Source organism: Ranitomeya imitator, chromosome 3 (assembly GCF_032444005.1).
Source record: "Ranitomeya imitator isolate aRanImi1 chromosome 3, aRanImi1.pri, whole genome shotgun sequence".
NCBI lineage: Eukaryota > Metazoa > Chordata > Amphibia > Anura > Dendrobatidae > Ranitomeya > Ranitomeya imitator.
In genome coordinates, this window is record NC_091284.1 from 561,468,388 (window position 1) to 561,487,835 (window position 19,448).

General features: G+C 45.5%; 1 long non-coding RNA gene across 1 annotated transcript in view; it reads right to left on the minus strand.

The window, feature by feature from the left end:
- Positions 1-19,448, minus strand: part of LOC138670527 (uncharacterized) — a 27,263-nt gene continuing 7,815 nt past the window's right edge. The window contains exons 2-3 of the long non-coding RNA XR_011319344.1: positions 1,358-1,494; positions 1-1,271 (exon numbers count right to left, since the gene is read on the minus strand). This is a non-coding gene — a long non-coding RNA (uncharacterized lncRNA). The remainder of the gene's footprint in view (positions 1,272-1,357; positions 1,495-19,448) is intronic.

The following is a 19,448-nucleotide window of genomic DNA, read 5'->3' on the forward strand; positions in this document are numbered from 1 at the left end:
CAAATACAAATTTAGTTTTTATTCATAAATAACAATGTGACCTACACATAAAAACAAAACGTCGTTAACTGACGTAGCTATTAGAACACAAGGACAAACATTGTCCAAAACAGTCCATCAACAATGGACGTTATCACAACCTGTCAACAGGACAAAATAGTGCATCAACAATGGCTTTTTTTTCACAACCTGTCAACAGAACAGTTGGGTTGGGGACAGAAATCCTCAAAATTGCTCGTACTCTGGACACACATTTAAAAAAAAAATATGTATTTTTTAAAAAAAAACAAAACAATGTGTACTACACATAAAAATATAACGTCGGTAACAGACGTAGCTAGTAGAACACAAGGGCAAACATTGTCCAAAACAGTCCATCAACAATGGACGTTATCACAACCTGTCAACAGGACACAAAAGTGCATCAGCAATGGATTTGTTAACTACCTGTCAACAGGACAGGGGGGTTTAGGACCGAAATCCTCAAAACTGCTGGTACTCTGGCTTGTACCCATACACCGGAAACAGTACTTGAGAAGAAATACTGGTGTTTTGGGAGACATTATGCCCAGAACTTTGACGAGTTGTACAGTGGCTGGAATTATAGGATTCTGCAGCGTCGGGCCTGTGTGCTGCATGGAAAAAAACGTTGAGAAGCAGCTGCTGCTGGTGGTGGCGGCCCACTTGGGTTAGTAAATGCCTTCATAATCGCTACAACTATGTCTTGTGATGGGGGTATTGGTGATGGGACAGCAGCAGACATTAGAACAGCATTGACTGCTGTCATACAGAGGCTCTGCCTGTCCCATGGCATAGACCTTAGGCGGCTGGCTATCACAGATCCATATTTATCCATCTCATCTTGGGTAGATGAATTGTCTATAATATTGAGGGTTCGACTAGTGATAGCTTCAATGGCACTAGTCGAACTCTCCTTTTTTTCCCCCTTCCTGGGTGCTGCCCTAACCATTGGCACGGGACGGGCAGAACCAGCCCCCAACCCAGTGGGCCTTGAACCGCCAACAAAAGAGCTGGACGCAGAGGCAGCAACAACAGCGGAAGACACCACCGCTGCATCCACCGCAGAGGACGAACTTGCCACAGTACAGGAGGGTGGCATAACAGCAGCATGCATGGAGGATGACTGCCTAGGCAAGGGTGGATTTGGTAAGGAGCACATTGGATAGTCCTCCACCGCCTCTCCATCACCATGCTCCGGGCTGTTGTCTTCATGGACCGGTGGGGTTTCGGCCCTTACATTGCCTTCAGTTCTGTACAAGGAATAAAAAAGACTTCTTCAATAAAAGAGTACTGTGAAACGTTGAAGATACAACAAAAAAAAAAATATATAACTTACCGCCGCAAATTTCGGCTTGTTAAAATGAACTGCAGCTGGTCTGCAAATGGCACCCTCTTTTTTTGAGGGCGAGCTGCCACTTTCTGCCTTCATCAGCCTGTCGGTCACAGATCTCCATCTTTTTTTCACATCTTCCACTGAAATTGAACAATTAAAAAAAAAATTATAAAGGAACTAGATGGTGGCCCAATTCTAACGCATCGGGTATTATAGAATATGCATGTCCACGTAGTATATTGCACAGGCCAAGTACTATATTGCCCAGCCACGTATGTCCACAAGTTTCACAAATCCAAAGTGGCACTGGACAGAGTGGTTTTATGACCAGGTTGTTGAGTGATTTCGCAATGACCGCTGACACGACAGATACTGCTGCATCGATTCAAAGTGACAGGAAACAGCATTTGTCCAGTATGGTTACAAACTTTTTTCCTCCCTGTTCTCGCATAGCATCCTTAAAGGAACCTGCTGCTTGCACTGTCAAGGACAGGGTGGGAGGTCGGAGGGTGAGAATAACGTTATTTTTAACTTTAGATCTTTGTACTAGTGATGCTGCATACGCAGCATCTATAGTAAAAAGATTGTCAAACAGGGTTAATAGGTGCATAACCAGAGTGCGTAACACCTTGCTCGGTTAACGCTGGCATTAACCCAGTGAGGCCTGACAAGAGGGGAGTATGGAGCGGGCACTGACTGCGGTGAGGAAAGAGCGGCCATATTGCCACTAGTCTGAGGCCGTCGTAGATTGGTCGTGGCAATGTTTGTGGGCGTTTTGCCACAACAAACCAGCGACTTGGATTCCATGAAAGATTCGTGGAATTGGGCGTATAGGTGAGTATGGGTTTTTTATTTATTTTAGGTGGCGATCGGCGAGGACAGGTATGTATATTTTATTTTCACAGGTAACCACTGGTCACCAATGAAACTTTTGGGGGACTAAAATATAAGGGCCACTGGCCACCAATGAACCTTTTTATGGGGGGGGGGGGATTTGGGCCACTGGCCACCAATGAAACTCTTTAGGGGGGGGGGGCAATTATTTTGGGTCGTGGATGATGTTATTTAAACGAAAAAAATTGTTTTTTTTTTTTTACAAGCAGGAACAGTTCGATGGGAAATACTGCTCCCATCGAGCTGAGCCTGCTGCGACTATAGGGAATAGACATAGGCCGATGGGAGTAGTAGTCTCATCGGCCTATGTCTGACAACACACATACACAATAAACACATACACAATATACACCACACACACATATGTTGTGAATTCTGTTGTCAAGCTCCCTACTGTGGTCGTGAATGGTACTTCGGCTGGTTCTGTTCATGGGCTTCCTCTGGTGGTTGTGAGTGGGGCTGCGGCTTCTGAGTTTCCTCCCACAGGTGACGAGGTTAATTCGTTAGCTGGCTGCTCTATTTAACTCCACTTAGATCATTGCTCCATGCCACCTGTCAATGTTCCAGTATTGGTCTTGTTCACTCCTGGATCGTTCTTGTGACCTGCCTTCCCAGCAGAAGCTAAGTTCCTGCTTGTTTTTCTCTTGTTTGCTGTTTTTCTGTCCAGCTTGCTATTTTGATTTTTGTCTTGCTTGCTGGAAGCTCTGGGACGCAGAGGGAGCGCCTCCGCACCGTGAGTCGGTGCGGAGGGTCTTTTTGCGCCCTCTGCGTGGTCTTTTTGTAGTTTTTTGTGCTGACCGCAAAGTTGCCTTTCCTATCCTCAGTCTGTTCAGTAAGTCGGGCCTCACTTTGCTAAATCTATTTCATCTCTGTGTTTGTAATTTTCATCTTTACTCACAGTCATTATATGTGGGGGGCTGCCTTTTCCTTTGGGGAATTTCTCTGAGGCAAGGTAGGCTTTATTTTTCTATCTTTAGGGCTAGCTAGTTTCTTAGGCTGTGACGAGTTGCATAGGGAGCGTTAGGAGCAATCCACGGCTATTTCTAGTGTGTGTGATAGGATTAGGGATTGCGGTCAGCAGAGTTCCAACGTCTCAGAGCTCGTCCTACATTATTAGTAACTATCAGGTCATTCCGTGTGCTCTTAACTACCAGGTCCATTATTGTCCTAACCACCAGGTCATAACACACAGACACTTACCACACTAATCATGAAAGGCACATCCAGCTGCATCCGGTCATACCAGTCCATGTTGGCAGCCATCATCCAGGAAGACGGATATTGTCTTCCTGGATTATGGGATGCTCCTGGCATGATGGGATGGCCATGTGACTTCCGGTATGCCGCATTTTTACCTCCGCAAATCTGCTTGAATTCTGCAAATTTTTTTTAGATTTGCAGAATTCAAGCATTACAATAGAAGTCTATGGGAGCGGAATCACCGCGATTCCGCAAATTAATGAACATGCTGCGTATTTTACCGCGAATCTTTTCCGCTGCGGAAAAATACTCAGTATGTGCACAAAATTTGCGGTTTCCATTATAATTGATAGGATGCTTAATGTTAGCTTTTTTTCGCGGTTTTATAGCGTTTTTATAGCGAAAAACCGTGAAAAAAAAACGCGACGTGTGCACACAGCCTAAATATATCAATAAAAGTTCTCTAGCATGCCCAGAGATTTCTCTAAGCCTTATTCAAATATATAATACGGTAGCAGAAATTTCTGCTAAAAAAATCTGCTGCCTGCAAATACACCCTAACATATTTCACATAGTAAGATGGATTCATAAGGTTTAAGATCTGCAATAAACCAGCCGGATTCACCTCCTAAAGAATCAATGGACCAGAGGATTTTTCGAGCCCCGCTCAGCATATCGCTGGTGATTAGTGCGTGTCACTATTCATTCACAAATCCTACATTTACCATGAACACAGACACAGCGCTGATCTTACACAGGGCTGGGATGCCACAAGCTGTGACAGAGGAGGGTGGGGGGTTCCCTGTTTGGAGCTCTGCTAATTTCCCAGGATTTGTCAGTCATGGATGTGTTTAATGACATCGCAGCGGAGTCAGTGCAGTATACTGCCGCTGCTCTATAGACTACGGATATGAAATGCAGTGTTATGGCCGTGAATGCTACAAGCCCACAATGGCAAATTCTCAACAGCACATTAAGATTTAGGGCCGTGCATGAGGCCAGATCATAGGAGACTTGTTACATGTGTGATGGATTTCTCTGTATGTGAGCGAGGAACACTATGGGGCAGCAGAGAATAGGACTGCAGCAGCGGCAGCAAGCAAACAGCAGATGCTGCGGAAGTCTCTGCCTCACACTGCTTGCACCAAGGACAATATTAGCAGAAAAAAAATACTGAATCACTGCAGGGGACGGGGATGGATTAGAGCACTCACATACACCACACTGTAAAGGCAGCGGAAGTGGAGGAGAATGGACACATGTATAATATGGTGATGAGATGATAGATAGATAGATAATGTTGCAGTACAAGCAATGCAGTGTAAACTATACAGTATATGCATGGAGATGCAGTGTAATCGATTATTGGATGCTGGGGTGAAAAAAAAACAAACAAAAAAAAAAAAAAAACACACACCAAAATATACAGGCATCCAAAATGTATAAGCATCTAATGAAATCAATGATTAGAAATACACATACAGTAGAGTGAAAAGGGAGAGAAAGTTTGACATATGTAATGATAGAGAGAAGCATGGATGGATGGAATGCTGCATTGAGACTTGTAGGAATACAAATCAAGAGATGGATGGATGGAAGAAGTGATGCATGGAAGGATTGATGGAAGGATGCATTGAGACTAGTGTGAATACAAGTTAATAGCTGTTATGATCAAGCAGAGAATAATGTTGTGTATGTATGAGAATATTCACACATAATTATGCTACAGTGCAGACATCCAAACATGTCATAGGTAAAATATTTACAGTGCATGTGCATGATAATGTATACATTTAATAGTGCGCAAGAACTTGGTATATGAAAAAGTGACAAGTTGGTGTAGCTGTAATACACAAGATAGCTGGGGTCAGTCAGCAGCACACCTCTGCGCAAGGGCTAGTCAGACGTACATCTCTCTGCAGGTACCAGTCAGCAGTACACCTCTTAACCCCTTCCTGACCTGTGACACAGCGTATGCGTCATGAAAGTCGGTGCCAATCCGACCTGTGACGCATATGCTGTCACAGAAAGATCGCGTCCCTGCAGATCGGGTGAAAGGGTTAACTCCCATTTCACCCGATCTGCAGGGACAGGGGGAGTGGTAGTTTAGCCCAGGGGGGGGGTGGCTTCACCCCCTCGTGGCTACGATCGCTCTGATTGGCTGTTGAAAGTGAAACTGCCAATCAGAGCGATTTGTAATATTTCACCTAAAAAAATGGTGAAATATTACAATCCAGCCATGGCCGATGCTGCAATATCATCGGCCATGGCTGGAAATACTAATGTGCCCCCACCCCACCGATCGCCCCCCCCAGCCCCCCGATCTGTGGCCCGCTCCCCTCCGTCCTGTGCTCCGCTCCCCCGTCCTCCTGTCCGCTCCCCCCGTGCTCCAATCACACCCCTCCGTGCTCCAATCAAACCACCCCGCACTCCGATCCCCCCCCGTGCTCCGATCCACCCCCCCTGCACACCGATCCACCCGCCCGCACACCGATCACTCTCCCCCATGCTCCGATCCCTCCCCCCCGTGCTCCGACGCCCCCCCGTGCCCTGATCTCCCCCCCCTGTGCCCTGATCTCCCCCCCTTATACTTGCCGATCCTGGCGGGGTCCGTCCGTCTTCTTCCCCGGGCGCCGCCATGTTCCAAAATGGCGGGCGCATGCGCAGTGCGCCCGCCGAATCTGCCGGCCGGCAGATTCGTTCCAATGTGAATTTTGATCACTGTGATATAATCTATCACAGTGGTCAAAATAAAAAAAACAGTAAATGACCCCCCCCCATTTGTCCCCCATAGATAGGGACAATAATAAAATAAAGAATTTTTTTTTTTTTTCACTAAGGTTGGAGTTAGAACTAGGGTTAGGGTTAGGGGTAGGGTTAGGGGTAGGGTTAGGGTTTCGGTATGTGCACACGTATTCTGGTCCTCTGCGGATTTTTCCGCAGCGGATTTGATAAATCCGCAGTGCTAAACCGCTGCGGATTTATGGCAGATTTACCGCGGTTTTTCTGCGCATTTCACTGCGGTTTTACAACTGCGATTTTCTATTGGAGCAGTTGTAAAACCGCTGTGGAATCCGCAGAAAGAAGTGACATGCTGCGGAATGTAAACCGCTGCGTTTCCGTGCAGTTTTTCCGCAGCATGTGTACAGCGATTTTTGTTTCCCATAGGTTTACATTGAAATGTAAACTCATGGGAAACTGCTGCGGATCCGCAGCGTTTTCCGAAGCGTGTGCACATACCTTTAGAATTAGGCTATGTGCACACGGTGCGGATTTGGCTGCGGATCCGCAGCGGATTGGCCGCTGCGGATCCGCAGCAGTGTTCCATCAGGTTTACAGTACCATGTAAACCTATGGAAAACCAAATCCGCTGTGCCCATGGTGCGGAAAATACCGCACGGAAACGCTGCGTTGTATTTTCCGCAGCATGTCAATTCTTTGTGCGGATTCCGCAGCGTTTTACACCTATTCCTCAATAGGAATCCGCAGGTGAAATCCGCGGTAAATCCGCAGGTAAAACGCAGTGCCTTTTACCCGCGGATTTTTCAAAAATGGTGCGGAAAAATCTCACACGAATCCGCAACGTGGGTACATAGCCTTAGGGTTAGGGTTAGGTTGGAATTAGGGTTGTGGTTAGGGTTAGGGGTGTGTTGGGGTTAGGGTTGTGGTTAGGGGTGTGTTGCGGTTAGGGTTGTGGTTAGGGTTACGGCTACAGTTGGGATAAGGGTTAGGGGTGTGTTGGCGTTAGAATTGAGGGGTTTCCACTGTTTAGGCACATCAGGGGGTCTCCAAACGCAACATGGCGCCACCATTGATTCCAGCCAATCTTTTATTCAAAAAGTCAAATGGTGCTCCTTCCCTTCCGAGCCCCGACGTGTGCCCAAACAGTGGTTTACCCCCACATATGGGGTATCAGTGTACTCAGGACAAACTGGGCAACAATTACTGGGGTCCAATTTCTCCTGTTACCCTTGAGAAAATAAAAAATTGCTTGCTAAAACATCATTTTTGAGGAAAGAAAAATGATTTTTTTTCACGGCTCTGCGTTGTAAACGTCTGTGAAGCACTTGGGGGTTCAAAGTGCTCACCACATATCTAGATACGTTCCTTGGGGGGTCTAGTTTCCAAAATGGGGTCACTTGTGGGGGGTTTCTACTGTTTAGGCACACCAGGGGCTCTGCAAACGCAACGTGACGCCCGCAGACCATTCCATCAAAGTCTGCATTTCAAAACGTCACTACTTGACTTCCGAGCCCCGACATGTGCCCAAACAGTGGTTTACCCCCACATATGGGGTATCAGCGTACTCAGGACAAACTGGGCAACAATTACTGGGGTCCAATTTCTCCTGTTACCCTTGAGAAAATAAAAAATTGCTTGCTAAAACATCATTTTAGAGAAAATAAAATTTTTATTTTATTTTCATGGCTCTGCGTTATAAACTTCTGTGAAGCACTTGGAAGTTCAAAGTCCTCACCACACATCTAGATTAGTTCCTTTGGGGGTCTAGTTTCCAAAATGGGGTCATATGTGGGGGATCTCCAATGTTTAGGCACACAGGGGCTCTCCAAACGTGACATGGTGTCCGCTAATAATTGGAGCTAATTTTCCATTTAAAAAGCCAATTGGCGTGCCTTCCCTTCCGAGCCCTGCCGTGCGCCCAAACAGTGGTTTACCCCCACATATGGGGCATCAGCGTACTCAGGACAAACTGGACAACAACATTTGCGGTCCAATTTCTCCTATTACCCTTGGCAAAATAGGAAATTCCAGGCTAAAAATCATTTTTGAGGAAAGAAAAATTATTTTTTATTTTCATGGCTCTGCATTATAAACTTCTGTGAAACACCTGGGGGTTTAAAGTGCTTAGTATGCATCTAGATAAGTTCCTTGGGGGGTCTAGTTTCCAAAATGGGGTCACTTGTGGGGGAGCTCCAATGCATAGGCACACAGGGGCTCTCCAAACGCGACATGGTGTCCGCTAACAATTGGAGCTAATTTTCCATTCAAAAAGTCAAATGGCGCGCCTTCCCTTCCGAGCCCTGCCGTGTGCCCAAACAGTGGTTTACCCCCACATATGAGGTATCGGCGTACTCGGGAGAAATTGCCCAACAAATTTTAGGATTCATTTTATCCTATTGCCCATGTGAAAATGAAAAACTGAGGCGAAAAGAATTTTTTTGTGAAAAAAAAAGTACTTTTTCATTTTTACAGATCAATTTGTGAAGCACCTGAGGGTTTAAAGTGCTCAATATGCATCTAGATAAGTTCCTTGGGGGGTCTAGTTTCCAAAATGGGGTCATTTGTGGGGGAGCTCCAATGTTTAGGCACACGGGGGCTCTCCAAACACGACATGGTGTCCGCTAAAGAGTGGAGCCAATTTTTCATTCAAAAAGTCAAATGGCGCTCCTTCCCTTCCAAGCCCTGCCGTGCGCCCAAACAGTGGTTTACCCCCACATATGAGGTATCAGCGTACTCAGGACAAATTGGACAACAACTTTCGTGGTTCAGTTTCTCCTTGTACCATTGGGAAAATAAAAAAAAATGTTGCTAAAAGATAATTTTTGTGACTAAAAAGTTAAATGTTCATTTTTTCCTTCCATGTTGCTTCTGCTGCTGTGAAGCACCTGAAGGGTTAAAAAACTTCTTGAATGTGGTTTTGAGCACCTTGAGGGGTGCATTTTTTAGAATGGTGTCACTTTTGGATATTTTCAGCCATATAGACCCCTCAAACTGACTTCAAATGTGAGGTGGTCCCTAAAAAAAATGGTTTTGTAAATTTCGTTGTAAAAATGAGAAATCGCTGGTCAAATTTTAACTCTTATAACTTCCTAGCAAAAAAAAATTTTGTTTCCAAAATTGTGCTGGTGTAAAGTAGACATGTGGGAAATGTTATTTATTAACTATTTTGTGTCACATAACTCTCTGGTTTAACAGAATAAAAATTCAAAATGTGAAAATTGCGAAATTTTCAAAATTTTCGCCAAATTTCCGTTTTTATCACAAATAAACGCAGAATTTATTGACCTAAATTTACCACTAACATGAAGCCCAATATGTCACGAAAAAACAATCTCAGAACCGCTAGGATCCGTTGAAGCGTTCCTGAGTTATTACCTCATAAAGGGACACTGGTCAGAATTGCAAAAAACGGCCAGGTCATTAAGGTCAAAATAGGCTGGGTCATGAAGGGGTTAACAGGGGCCAGTACTAGTCAAAAAGTGTAGTTACTCACCGATAACAGTGTTTCTCAGAGCCCATGACAGCACTACCAGAGAGAGGGGATCCGCCCTTCAGGGACAGGAAACCTACAGGATAAAAGGGCGGTACCTCTCCCCTGCATCAGTTTTGTTTACAGAGCATCGGAGGTCCTCCAGGCTAGTCACAACAACAAAAAATACACAACTTAATCATATTGCTTAACAAGTGAACACCGTGTCTATAAGGAAAAAACACTTCACACAAAATAATGTGCTCACCGCACATGTGATGAAGGGGGGAATAAGCAGGTGCTGTCATGGGCTCTGAGAAACACAGTTATCGGTGAGTAACTACGCTTTTCTCAGTCTCCCATGACAGCACTACCAGAGAGAATTGATTAGGGAGGGACCACAGCCTGCAGAACCCTTCTTCCGAAGGTTAGGTCAGATGAAGAGGCTAGGTCTAAGCGGTAGTGTCTAAAAAAGGTTGAAGGTGATGACCAGGTGGCCATCTTACAAATTTGATCTAATGGTACCTCTGACCTTTCGGCCCAGGAGGTCGCCATAGCCCTTGTAGAGTGTGCCTTCAGTCCCTGCGGAACAGCGTTCCCAGTGGATGAGTACGCCAAGGCTATTGCATCTGTTACCCATCGAGCTATAGTGCCCTTAGACGCTTTGAGTCCTTTTCTGGGCCCCTGGAAGCAGATAAAAAAAAAAAAAAAAAAGAGACCCTTCCTTCCTTCCTATGCTGCTGGGTGATTTTAATGTACTGTACTAGACACCTTTTCACATCTAGTGTGTGGAATTTCTCTTCCTTCTTATTTCTAGGGTCTGGACAGAAGGAAGAATTATTTCCTGAGATCTATGGAATGTGGACACAACTTTTGGTAGATAGGCAGGGTCTGTTTTTAGTATAACCTTATCGTCCAGGATTTATGTAAAGGGAGGGTTTGCAGACAGGGCTTGGAGGTCACTTATCCTACGGGCCGATGTCAGGGCTATTAGGAGGGCCGTTGTAAGTGAAAGAATCCTAAGGGGTATTGATTCTAAAGGCTCAAACGGGGATTCTGTTAGGGCTGACAATACTAAATTTAAATCCCAGGTTGGTAATCTATGTATAGTTACAGGTTTAGACCTTGCGGCTGCTCTGACAAACCGTATAACCCAAGGGTTGGCCGCTATGTTTTCACAGCACAGTGCTCCTAGAGCTGCTATCTGTACCTTTTAAGGTACTTACTGAAAGGCCTAGGTCTAACCCCTGTTGTAGAAATTCTAGTATTTCAGCAACTGGAACCCAATCTTGCAACCTTACCCCGGAGGATAAAAATTTTTTCCAGGTTTTACCATATATTTTTGTGTTCACAGGTTTTCTACTTTTCATTAAGGTAGATACTAGTTTATCAGAAAAACCTCTTTCCCTCAATAGTGACCTCTCAAATTCCACGCTGTCAGATGGAGATTCTCTGACTGAGGGTGGAACACTGGTCCCAGAGACAGAAGGTCCGGAAGATCCAGAAGAACCCAGGGATCGGTGATCAATAGCATCCTCAGCCATGAGAACCAAGCTCTCTTGGGCCAGAAGGGGACTATTAGGATGAGTCTGGCTCTGTCCTGCCTGATCTTCCGCAGGACTGCTGGAATGAGAATAGTGGGGGGAAATGCATACGCAAGGGTTTGTGTTCAGGGAATTGTGAACGCATCAACAGCCTGAGGGTTCCCCCTGGAATCAAGGGAGCAGAGTTTGCACTCTTCTGTTGTGCACACTGGCAAAGAGGTCTACTACAGGGATTCCCCACAGATCTGTAATTTTGTTGAAGATGCCCTGATTTAGAGACCACTCTCCCTGCTTTAATTGGGTACTACTCAGGAAGTCCGCTTTCTGGTTTTCTACACCCTTTATATGTAGGGCCGATAGGGATAGGAAGTTATTTTGTACCAAGTTGAAAATTTCAGAGATGGTTTTCATTAATGTTTGAGACCTGGTTCCCCCTTGGTGGTTTAAGTAGGCTACTACTACTCTGTCCGAGAATACTCGGACATGATGGCCTTGTAGCTTGTCTAGGAAGTACAGTAATGCATGATTTATGGCCCTCAGTTCTTTCTGATTTGAGGAAGACCCGAGCTCCTGACTTGTCCATATCGCCTGAGAGACTTTGTTGTCCAGGTGAGCCCCCCACCCTGTGGGACTTGCGTCTGTGGTGACTATCTGAGATGCCTCTATCACACAGGGAATCCCTTTTGATAAGTTGCTGGGATTTAACCACCAAGCTAGGGAAAGAATAGTAGGCAAATTTAGAGTCATGCGACCCTCTAACCGCCCCCCCTAGTATTTTCTGGTTCCTTAAAATGTCCCACTGGAGAGGTCTTGTGTGGAGCTGTGCCCACTGAACCGCTGGAAGACAAGCAGAGAGGGACCCCAGTAATGACATCGCCTTCCTTAGAGTCATGGTAGGGTTTGTACACGCTTCCGATACTAGGTGGATTATGTTTTGTTTTTTTCTTTTCTTGTCTGGAAGGCAACACATTTGAGAACTTGAGTCCAAGGTGAGACCCAAAAATTCTTGAACCCTGGTTGGTTCCAGCTTTGACTTCTGGAGGTTCACCAGCCAGCCCAATCTTTTTAAAGTGTCTATCACTCTGTCGCATTGCTGGTGGCAGAGTTCGGCCGAGTTGCTCACAATCAGAAAATCGTCTAGATATGGAATAATCAAGACGTCTTCCTCTCTCAGATGTGCCATCATCTCCGCTATCAGCTTGGTGAAAATGCGGGGCGCAATTGATATGCCAAAGGGAAAAGCCCTGTATTGGTATTCCCTTGTCTGTCCTTTTAGGACTACCGCCAGTCTGAGGAATTTCTGAGAGGTCTTGTGGATGGGGACGTGATCATACGCGTCGCCGAGATCTAGCACTATCATAAAAGTTTGGAAACAGATTTTTTATTGTTGACTTTATTGACTCCATTTTGAATCTCTGTTTTTTACATAAGTATTCAACTTCCGTAAGTTTATTATAGTCCGGAAGGTTCCGTCTGGTTTGAGAACCAGGAACAATGGAGAGCAAAACCCGTTCCCTCTCTCCAGTGGGGGGACTTCTTGGATGACAGCTTTGTCTATTAGTTTTAAGATTTCTAGAGCTTCTTGTTGTTGAGACGACCTCAGCGGTGTTACCACATAGTTCCGTGGGGGTAGGGATAGAAATTCTATGCGAAGCCCTTCTCTTATTAAACTTAATATCCAAGGGCTGGTCGAGATTTTCTCCCAGGCCAGGAGGAATTGAGATAATCTCCCTCCCACCCTGGGGAGGATGTCACTGGGGGGGGGGGGGTTCTATCTTGAGGGGAGTTACCAGAAGGGAACCCCCTGTCCTTCCTTTTCCCGTCATTCCACCGGTTTTGTTCCCTTGGCGGTCTTCTCCTAAAAAACTTTCTATTCCGAAAGGGCCGCTTATTATATGTTGGGGCCAGGATGGGAAAACCTTTTTTTTGCAGGATATCGTCCAGAGTCTCTCCAAAAAGAAACTTGCCCTCACATGGAATTGAAGAAAGCTTTTGCTTGGTTTGTAAGTCCCCCGGACAGCTCTTTAGCCATAAGCTTCTACGTGCTGCGTTTGAAAGAGCTGCAGAATTAGATGCTAATTTGAGTCGGCCAATGAATCTGCCAAAAACACTGCGGCTCCTAATTATAGGGATGGACTTTTTATTCCTGGGGACCCCATCCCTAAGCTGTTTCTCTAGGTTATCCACCCAGATCATTAAGGATCGTGACGTGCAGGCAGTCGCTATGGTTGGCCTTAAGCATCCACCTGCTGACTCCCAAGCCCCTTTAAGAAAAGTATCTGCTCTTTTATCAAGAGGATCTTTCAAGGTTCCCATATCCTCAAATGGTAATGCGAACTTTTTTGAGGCCTTAGCTACCGCAACGTCGAGTTTGGGGGCTTTATCCCACGAGACAGAAGCCTCTTCTTCAAAGGAGTATTTCCTTTTAATAGAGGGGACCGATGCATTTTTCCTTTCAGGTTTCTCCCACTCCTATTTAATTAATGCTTGTATGTTCTCGTTAAGGGAAAACACTTTACGCTTTTTTTGGGATAACCCTCCAAACATAATGTCCTGCACAGTTTTGTCAGGACGAGGATCCAACACCCCCATTATTGATCTTACTGCCTTTATAAGGCCATCAACCTCACTTAGGGGGAAACAATGACGACCTCCACTCATTATCAGAAGAAGAGAAGGAGGAATCCTGCGTATCTGAGTCTTTACTCTCGGAGCTGGAAGAGTCAGAACTCCTATAAGGAATAGGTGGTTTCCTACTAGCTCTTTTTTCACCTTTAAGGGAGTTAAACAGTCTCGACCTCTGATTTAAATTACAGAACGTAACTCAGAGGCGAAGTTTGGGGTCTCCTCACAGAGGACTCGTTCTATACAGGAGTCACATAGCTTCTTATCCCAAGACTGCGGTAGGGCTTTCTAGCATAAGGTGCAGTCTCTGTGTTTTGTCTTCCCCGTTCTCTTCCTTGCCTAAGATAAATGGAGAAGGGGAACCCCAATTACAAAAAGTGAGCTTTCACAAAGATCACTCACCAATATGACACAGCCACAGGTACCGGTTCTGGAGGAGGGGCAGGATCCTGAGGTGTGAGATCCGTGGGCGGTAGCAGGTTCACTACGCTGGAATTCTTACTATGCTGCGTAGAATGGCTACCCGACCAAGAGCTCCGGTTGTCCGCAGAAGTTCGCTTTTTTTGAGCGTCCGACTTCTATCGCTGATGATGGCGCTGCTGCTGCGGTGGCTGAAGCTGCTGATCGCTGTCCTCCATGGTACCACCTTGGGACAGCATGCAGCAAGGAGCTTCCATGTGCACCTTCTTTTAAGCGCTCATCCCCTCCCCCGTGGCTGCATCGCTGAGGAAGTGCTCATTTTTTTTTCTCTTCAGTCTTCTGCACCTACTGCACATGCGCACGCAGTCAGCGACCTGGAAATGAAGAACTCCGGTTCCGGGGCAGCGCCATCTTGGTGCAGTCAGTCACCGCCCTGCTCCTGAACCCGGAAGCTCCCCACTACTTCCGGTGCGGCGCCATCTTGGAGATCCAGGTGTCCTGTGCGCAGCAGAGTGCCGGAGCCGCTAACTCCTATCCGGAGTGGCGGCTGTGCTTCCCCCCGCTCACACTTCCTGACCCATCGGTCGTAGCTGTGGCAGCTTCGGATACCGGACCAGCCGTGGCAGGGGCCTCCCCGCTGCCAGAACCCGGACTGGCCGGCTCCGGATTCTCCGTTCAGGTTCCGGTCTTCTACAGGTACCGTCCAAGAAGGTTCCCCGTCAGGGACAGGAAACCAAACTGATGCAGGGGAGAGGTACTGCCCTTTTATCCTGTAGGTTTCCTGTCCCTGAAGGGCGGATCCCCTCTCTCTGGTAGTGCTATAATAAAAAAAATAAAAATAAAATAACCTTCGGCACTCAAAATCAATTTCACTATTGTTTCTTTCTTGAAAAAAAAGATATTTATCTTCAACACTCAGCCGATATTCATGAACAATAGACATCAAAATCATCAAACGTTTCGGCAATTTTTGCCTTTCTCAAGGAAGGCACCAATTTTGGGCACCAATTTTAAGTGAGTGCGCCACTATTAACTGTTTGGATCTCTGGTAGTGCTGTCATGGGCGACTTAGAAAGCACACCTCTGTGTAAGGACTAGTCAGAAGCACACCTCTGTGTAAGGACTAGTCAGAAGCACACCTCTGTGTAAGGACTAGTCAGAAGCACACCTCTGTGTAAGGACTAGTCAGAAGCACACCTCTGTGTAAGGACTAGTCAGAAGCACACCTCTGTGTAAGGACTAGTCAGAAGCACACCTCTGTGTAAGGACTAGTCAGAAGCACACCTCTGTGTAAGGACTAGTCAGAAGCACACCTCTGTGTAAGGACTAGTCAGAAGCACACCTCTGTGTAAGGACTAGTCAGAAGAACACCTCTGTGTAAGGACTAGTCAGAAGCATACCTCTGTGCTGGGGATAGTGAGCAGAAGATCTCTATGCACATACCAGTCAGCAGAGCACCTCCCTGCAAGGACTAAACAGGAGCACATCATTGTGTAGGGACCAGCAGCACACCTTTGTGCAGGGACTAGTCATCAGCACCCCACTGTGCAGGCTTCGCTGTGCTGGCATCTATATCACACCTCTGTTATGTATGCTACACATCATACACTCCATGGTGATGATGAGAATATGTATCACTCCCCACAGCAGCCATGTCTATGAGCCCCAGCAATGTTGCATCTGGCACACAAGTTGATGCTGCTGCAGAGGCTGACCCAGTGATTTGCCTCCCCTTGCCTTCCTCTTGTGCCTCCACCTCCTGCCTGAGCTTATCCTCTTCCTCTTCCAGACCAGTGCTGTTAGGATAGTGATCTTGTGCCGGAGAGGATACAGAAGAGCAAACTCCCCCAAAGAAGTGTTTGGGGATGAAGATAGTGCCAATTTAACAAAGGACCAAGATGACTGTGGTTAAAAGGAGGCCTAACCCAACTGATCAGCTGCAATCACTGAGAGGAAGAGCAGGAAAGAGGCATGGAGATAATGGGAAGGAGGCTGCTTGCTTGACTGCTACGTCATGGTGGACAACATAATGAGGGGTGTTGTGCCTCTAAAATCAGACACTACACCATTGTTATCTTTAGTGGATGTGGTAGTCACAGCATATTTTATAAATGGCAAATGGTAAACAAGACGAAAAGTAGGAGAAGCTTGCCTGATAAAAAGAGGTCACCAGAATGCCGTCACTACCGCTCCGGCGGTGGGCACGTCATAATTAGTGCGTCTTAATACTTCACTTGACATTGAACTTCCTCCAGCAAGGTTCTCCCACCCACCAGCTGTGACAAATTATAGGTTTGGATATTTTGTAATGAGGTCCAAACACTATTCAGGGAACCTGGTAAAGGCCGGGATCACACATGCGAGAAACACGTCCGTGTCTCGCATGTGAAATCCAAGCTCTGGCGCCGACACTCCAGAGCGGAGCGTGCGGCTGCATAGCGAGCTTGAATTTCACATGCGAGACACGGATGTGTTTCTGGCATGTGTGATCCCGGCCAAAAGGTTCAGGTTGTTCTAACCATGGGCTACCATGAAAACAGTGACAGGATTAGTGACTACAATTCACTACGTTTAACTCCGAGGCTCTTCCCAACATATAATAGACTCAAAAGTGATAGTCACATGGAGCAGTGTGACACGGGCGACCATCCCCGGCCGGCAGAGCATGATTGACAGGTTTTTCCCTGTAGGTAAATAAATGACACCTTTGTCTGTAGCTCCTCTGTCAGGTTACTGGATAATGTAAGGAGATGATCTGATTCTTTAAGGGTATGTGCACACGTAGAATGGATTTGATAAATCTGCAGGGCAAAAACGCTGCGTTTTTGCTGCAGATTTATCGCGGATTTCACTGTGGTTTTACAACTGCGGTTTTCTATTGGAGCAGGTGTAAACTGCTGCGGAATCCGCAGAAAGAAGTGACATGCTGTGGAATGTAAACTGCTGAGTTTCCGCGCGTTTTTTTCCCGCAGCATGTGCACAGCATTTTTTGTTTCCCATAGGTTTACATTGTACTGTAAACTCATGGGAAACTGCTGCAGACCGGCAGCTGCGGATCCGCAGTGTTTTCCGCATCGTGTGCACATAGCCTTAACCCCTTAGTGACAGAGCCAATTTAGTACTTAATGACCAGGCCAATTTTTGCAATTCTGACCACTGTCACTTTATGAGGTTATAACTCTGGAACGCTTCAACGGATCCCGCTGATTCTGAGATTGTTTTTTCGTGACATATTGTACTTCATGTTAGTGGTAACATTTCTTCGATATTACTTGCGATTATTTATAAAAAAAACGGAAATATGGCGAAAATTTTAAAAATCTTGCAATTTTCAAACTTTGTATTTTTATGCCCTTAACCCCTTACCGGCATCGGACGTACTATACCGTCCGATGCCGGCTCCCCTGCTTTGATGCAGGGCTCCGCGGTGAGCCCGCACCAAAGCCGGGACATGTCAGCTGTTTTGAACAGCTGACATGTGCCCGTAATAGGCGCGGGAGAATCGCGATCTGCCCGCATCTATTAACTAGTTAAATGCCGCTGTCAAACGCAGACAGCGGCATTTAACTACCGCTTCCGGCCGGGCGGCCGGAAATGACGTCATCGCCGACCCCCGTCACATGATCGGGGGTCGGCGATGCTTGTATATTGTAACCATAGAGGTCCTTGAGACCTCTATGGTTACTGATTGCCCGTCGCTGTGAGCGCCACCCTGTGGACGGCGCTCACAGCACACGTGCAATTCTGCTACATAGCAGCGATCAGCAGATCGCTGCTATGTAGCAGAGCCGATCGGGTTGTGCCTGCTTCTAGCCTCTCATGGAGGCTATTGAAGCATGGCAAAAGTTAAAAAAAAAAAAAAAAAAAGTTTAAAAAAATGTGAAAAAAATAAAAAAAACATAAAAGTTTAAATCACCCCCCTTTCGCCCCAATCAAAATAAATCAATAAAAAAAATATCAAATCTACGCATATTTGGTATCGCCGCGCTCAGAATCGCCCGATCTATCAAATAAAAAAAAGTATTAACCTGATCGCTAAACAGCGTAGCGGGAAAAAAACTCGAAACGCCAGAATTACGTTTTTTTGGTCGCCGCGACATTGCATTAAAATGCAATAACGGGCGATCAAAAGAATGTATCTGCACCGAAATGCTATCATTAAAAACGTCATCTCGGCACGCAAAAAATAAGCCCTCAACCAACCCCAGAGCACGAAAAATGGAGACGCTACGAGTATCGGAAAATGGCGCAATTTTTTTTTTTTTTTTTAGCAAAGTTTGGAATTTTTTTTCACCACTTAGATAAAAAATAATCTAGTCATGTTTGGTGTCTATGAACTCGTACTGACCTGGAGAATCATAATGGCAGGTCAGTTTTAGCATTTAGTGAACCTAGCAAAAAAGCCAAACAAAAAACCAATGTGGGATTGCACTTTTTTTGCAATTTCACCGCACTTGGAATTTTTTTCCCGTTTTCTAGTACACGACATGCTAAAACCAATGATGTCGTTCAAAAGTACAACTCGTCCCGCAAAAAATAAGCCCTCACATGGCCAAATTGACGGAAAAATAAAAAAAAAGTTATGGCTCTGGGAAGGAGGGGAGTGAAAAACGAACACGGAAAAATGAAAAATCCCCCGGTCATGAAGGGGTTAAATCAGAGAGATATGTCACAAAAAATAGTTAATAAATAACATTTCCCAAATGTCTACTTTACATCAGCACAATTTTGGAAACAAATTTTTTTTTTGTTAGGGAGTTATAAGGGTTAAAAGTTGACCAGCAATTTCTCATTTTAACAACACCATTTTTTTTTTTAGGGACCACATCACATTTGAAGTCATTTTGAGGGGTCTATATGATAGAAAATAACCAAGTGTGACACCATTCTAAAAACTACACCTCTCAAGGTTCTCAAAACCACATTCAAGAAGTTTATTAACCCTTTACGTGCTTCACAGGAACTGAAACAATGTGGAAGGAAAAAAATGAACATTTAACTTTTTTTTGCAAACATCTTAATTCAGAACCATTTTTTTTTATTTTCACAAGTGTAAAAACAGAAATGTAACCATAAATTTTGTTATGCAATTTCTCCTGAATACGCCAATACCCCATATGTGGGGGTAAACCACTTTTTGGGCGCACCGCAGAACTTAGAAGTGAAGGAGCGCCGTTTGACTTTTTCAATGCAGAATTGG